This window comes from Tursiops truncatus, chromosome 11, assembly GCF_011762595.2.
Source record: "Tursiops truncatus isolate mTurTru1 chromosome 11, mTurTru1.mat.Y, whole genome shotgun sequence".
NCBI lineage: Eukaryota > Metazoa > Chordata > Mammalia > Artiodactyla > Delphinidae > Tursiops > Tursiops truncatus.
Window position 1 is genome coordinate 72,525,890 of NC_047044.1, and position 5,260 is coordinate 72,531,149.

General features: G+C 42.3%; 1 long non-coding RNA gene across 1 annotated transcript; it reads right to left on the reverse strand.

Moving 5' to 3' along the window:
• Positions 1–2,312: 2,312 nt before the first annotated feature.
• On the reverse strand, positions 2,313–4,907 carry LOC141275889 (uncharacterized). The gene is made up of 3 exons (XR_012324453.1): positions 4,801–4,907; positions 2,740–2,835; positions 2,313–2,411 (listed from the first exon to the last, which is right to left on the reverse strand). It is a non-coding gene; the product is annotated as an uncharacterized lncRNA (long non-coding RNA).
• Positions 4,908–5,260: the final 353 nt, after the last annotated feature.

Below are 5,260 nucleotides of genomic sequence, written 5' to 3' on the forward strand. Positions count from 1 at the left end.
TAAGAAATGATGTTTTAGGTGTTCCAATTTTAGGAGAAGTTACAATTAAAAACACTATCCATGTAAACATCATAGTCAGGAAGCAATTTGTATGGAACAGTATATCCTCTGATTTGATTTACTTTTTCCCATTGCCTTATTTGGAAGATGTTAGTAAATCTCCATATCAAAAAAATCTGGAGTTTCTTGCATTTCCCAGAAGATCAGAATTGAAATGACAGGTAGTAGAAGCATAGAAAAAAATGCCATCCTTGAGATTCCATTACGATTACTTAAAATCACAGATAATTCAGATTATCCTGAAAGACATTCTTTCTGCTTGATTTTTCTTTGGCCCATTCAATATATGCCCCACACAAATCCACACTTTCTGGTTTGTGCCCAGTTTTCATATTAGACAGAGCCTGCTGCTTGGATTCTTTGTAAAATTCAATTTTTCAACTAGAAAGAACAATCCAGGAAGTAGACCAGTTTTTCCTTAGTTTCTTTCCTCCATCTGTAATTTTAGCTTTTTGAAGATAACCTTCTTTTTCAACCATCAGTTGTTCCAGTGGAGGAATGACATCTTTCAAGACATGCTGTGAATGATTCCTTCTGTGCCGGGATACAGGTTCAGTGACCTTCCCAACATCGGTGAGGATCATGGATTTACTTTGGCTCAGCCTGCTGTGATGGCTGTTGGCATTTTTGATTCTCATTTGCACAGCTCCAGTGCCTTGGCGGGTGGGATTCAGTGTTTCCACAGAGGTATCAGAATTTGTAGACTTCTGCATATTACAATGTTATCCATACACTACAGCCATAACTTTTGCAGTTCGAGGTGCCACAACAAAACGGACAGAGATTTATTTTTCCTTCTTCACAATCTCACGGATAGAAAATTCAGGTTCGTCCGTACGGTACATCTGGGCAACCTCGGACTACGAATTTTTTTTCTGGCACCCTATCGCTTAGAGGAAGCACTGCAAGGTTATGCCTTAGCATGTCCGATTGGCCGGAAGCACTACTCCGAGAGAATTTTCATTATCTTGTGCTCTGTAAACTTGGATTGTCATTGGTTTGAATGGGCCTGAAAATGCATTTTTATTACTAGGGGCATAGAAGCCTCTAGCGGTATTCTTAATAAAGCAAGGTGAGTTATAAGAAATCTGAGTTATAAGCAATCATCTGATGGAGGGTCAATGTACCACACTCCATTTGAAGCAAAATACAATGTAAAAGTCTTACCATGGAAGAATATCTTTATATGATCTTTAAAAAATATATACTTCAAGAAAAATAAAGACATGACACCATATTCAGTTTAAAGTCAGTGACTTATAAGCAAAACAAAGCAAAGCAAAGACAGTCTGATTAAGGCCGTTGCATTGTTCTGGCATTTTTTAGGTCTCACCCATTTGTGTGGCCTTTTTAGAACCTAAAATTCTAGGGCACAGAGAACTTCATCTTGACATAGGACTGAGCAAATGCACGGAGCGTTTCTCAATAAATAGGCATTAAATTCTAAGTCCAGAAGGAGCCTTGAGATGCCCTCTCTTTACTCCTTGGTAGAACTGTTTTAACCAGCCCCCCCAAAACAGATTTTTTTTCTTTAAACCTCAAAATTCACAGATTCCACAATCAGAACTTACTTCTCATATTGCCTTGTGGTCTGCTCTGGGCATCTGTCGAATGGTGTAAACTCTGCATGGGAACCCTGGCCTACCCTCCAGGCCCACCGTTTGGGCTGCTGTGGTGCCATGCTGTGCTCAGGGGCCTTCTTCTTTGGAGGTCTGGGCTCCAGTGAGCCTTGTTCATGTTCTTTTATGGAACCTTGGGTGCTTGACCACTCTGACCCTCAGTCTCATTTGCAGGCTCTCGGGAGGATTAAAAGACCTCATGTGATACCCAAGTGACTGAGGCAGAGTAGGCTCGGGATGAATCTTTGCCTCGTTTTCATTAGCTGCGGAGAAGAGGATGACCCTAAGGATGAGCTACGTGGACTCCAGCTTGGTGCCTCTCCAACTTTAATATGGGTATGCCTCTTTTGTGGATCTTGTTAAATGCAGGCTGTAATTCAGTAGTTCTGGGTGGGGCCTGGATTCTGTGCTTCTAACGAGCTCCTAGGCGACGGTGACCCTGAGAGCAAGGGTCCAGCTCCTGCCTTTCTCCCTTCTTTCTGGAAGAGCAGGACGTCTGCCCCCCAGGAGGAGAAAACATCCGCAATGTGACTACTAGTAACCAGCTTCCCTCACAGGCAAGGGACCTTTACCACTGCTCCCTACCATTTTGTCTGAGGCGCAGCAAGCCAAAACACTGACATGCTGAGGTTTGCAGCAAAGAGGAGGTTTATTCACAAGGCAGCCAAGTGAGGAAGTGACGTGACAATAGGTCTCAAATCCGCCTCCCCAAAGGCAAGGGGCTTGGGGTATCTAGGGGATAAAGAATAAAGAAGCAGGGCAGTATGAGGCATGGGGAGCATGAGGAAAGGTGATTGGAAAAATGTGTGCTCATCATTGTTCTGAGCTGGCGTAAGTAGGCTACGGGGCTCAGCACATTCTCAGGCTGTAGTTTTCAGCCCTCTGATGGCAGGAGGTCAAAAGGCACTGGCCCAGGTGGAAGATCGGTGGTCCTCTCCAGTCTTAACCAGCTCAGCCTAATTAGACACAGCTGATTCCAAGTTCCTGGACAATACCCGGGGCAAACATCTTATTGCTTATGCTACATGCTATTTGGAGGACGTGCAAGTGTTCAAGCTACCTTGAGGAGTGAAGACAGGATTTGACTAATCCTTACACATGGTTTCACCTCCAGATGAGCAGAAGAGGCCTGTAGGCTGAATCTGGCTCCTGGCACCTGGAATTGGAGGCAGATGGTTTAAAAACAGGCTCTCCCACCCTCTGTGTTATTTTAGGTAGATAGACTATTGAACCTTCCTGTGCCTGTTTCTCCACCAGCAGCATGGGGACACTCAGAGTCCCTCTCTTGGGGGCTGTTATGGGGGTTCAGTGAGATATAGATGCATGCACAGGCACACGGGAGACACCCAGTGTGTGTTAGCTTCGTGCTTACTTTTATTAGGAGACCAGTATTGTTAGAAGATTTCTGGTTTGGACCACAAATTAGATAGGTGGTCATTACTATAGTTTATGCAACAGCAATTCACATTACCATTTGCAAAAAAACAGTTGGTTGTCCAGTGGGGATTATAAACATCCATTTACCATGAGCTACTGAACAGATACTTTACACAGTAACTACTTCAAGTACTATTTAAGATCAATTCTCTATGTTGTCTTAAGCAGTTGTTAACCCCCAATTTCGTGAATAGTACCAAGTAAGTCACTTGAACATCAGCTAGAGCAATCTGTTTCACTTAGCAAGCCTAAAGCTATAGTTCAACAATTTTATTTACTGTTCTATGACAAAAATTACTCTCAACAGCTATGCCCTGGATAAGTAATCAGCTAAAGCTAGTTTGACTGACCAAATTTGATTTACTGAGTTAATAAGCCAGTTGATTTAGAAAGGTCTAATGTATATTTCTCATCCATTCAGCATTAAACTGTTTCCCATGCCTAAAATGTCTTTTTTCCCATTCGTACATATCCAAATTCCTACTTCTGTGCCATAGTGCTTGGCTGAACTACACCTGCCTTTAGTGAAACTTTTCTCACCTGCACAATTGGAGATAATTTTAGTCTCCTCAAGACTCCCACGGGGTTACCTCTGTTGTGACACTTGACGATTTGGTGGCATATTTTATTTTATTTTATTTTATTTTAAATAGCCTCCAGTTACTCTGTGCACATCAAACAGTAACTGCTTTCTCCTAGTAAAGGTGCATAACAATTTTCTGAACTCTTCTGCTCTGGGCAAGATTCATAAATACACCAGGCAAACATAGTGAAAGAGGAGACAGTACTTGTGTTATATTCAGTTGGGTCTTGATACCTAAGTGTGACTCTTAACCAAGGATTATGCAGTAATTAAGGACACAGGTTAAAGTTGTTTAGAGTGTGTCCTAAAGTCTCACTGGCAGAATTTAAATCTCTACTCTGGAAATTGTAGACCTGAGACAAATTACTTCCCTAAACTTCATTTCCTACATCTGAGAAAGATAATAGTATCTACCTTGTAGAAGACTGAATAGTACCATTGCCCCCACCTTCTAATCCCCAGAACCTGTGAATGTCACCTTAAATGGCAGAAGGGACTTTGCTAATGGGATGAAAGTAAGGGTTTTGAGATGGGGAGATTCCTCTGGACTACCTGGATGGACCCAGATGTAACCACTGGTGTTCTCGTAAGAGAGAGGCAGAGGGAGTTTTTACTCCAAAGAGAATGTGATGATGAAGTTGGGGTTGGATTGATGTGGCCAGAAGTCAAGGAATGCTGTCAAGGAAACAGATTCTCCCTTAGAGCCTCTAGAAGGTGGATGGACGGCCTTGTCAACTCCTGGTTCCAGCCCAGGGAAACTGGTTTTGGACCTCTGTCTTCCAGAACCATAAGAGAATGAGTGTGTTTTGTTTTACGCAAGCTCATTGGTAGTAATTTGTTACAGCAGCCATAGGGAACTAATGCATACCTCATAGGAACTATTTCTCCAATTAAAATGTGTGACTGGAAACACACTTGGTGGCATGTCTGACACACGGTAGGTATGCTACCATGGGTAGTTCTTGGAAACTAAAGCCTTGGTTTTTGAGGAATCATCAAAACCAGTACAATGGTTGCCATGTTCCTCCTTGTTCATCCTGGTGACAAACCTGTAGAGAGAGCTCCATCCTTTCCCACAGGACGCCCAACCCTAGTACTTACAGGGAAGAGGTTATGTCTCACTTCAGGCACCTTCCTCTTTTCCTTTATACTTTTTTTTCATTAATCTTCATCCAACTGACCTTTCTAAGTTAAAAAACAAACAAACAAAACAAAACCATTTCTCAATGGATTCAGATACTACCCAAGTGAGTATTCCAACCATGTTCTTGTTCTTCCGGGTCTCATCACCAGAAATTTCTGAGATGAAATCCTCTCTAGTTTCTAGGATAAGTCATTTTCTAATTTCTCCCTTTCTAGTTCACAGTCTTGTCAGTTTAGTCCCTTCCCTAACCACAACATCTATTAAGGTGACACAGCAAAGTGATGAAAGTCTCGATGGTCTGATTTTCATCCTGGGTTTCTGCTCCCTACTTACTGTGTGACATTAGACAAGCTATTCAACCCCTCTGGGCCTCAGTTTCCCCCAAAAAAGGTGAATATTATGAACATTACCTACCTA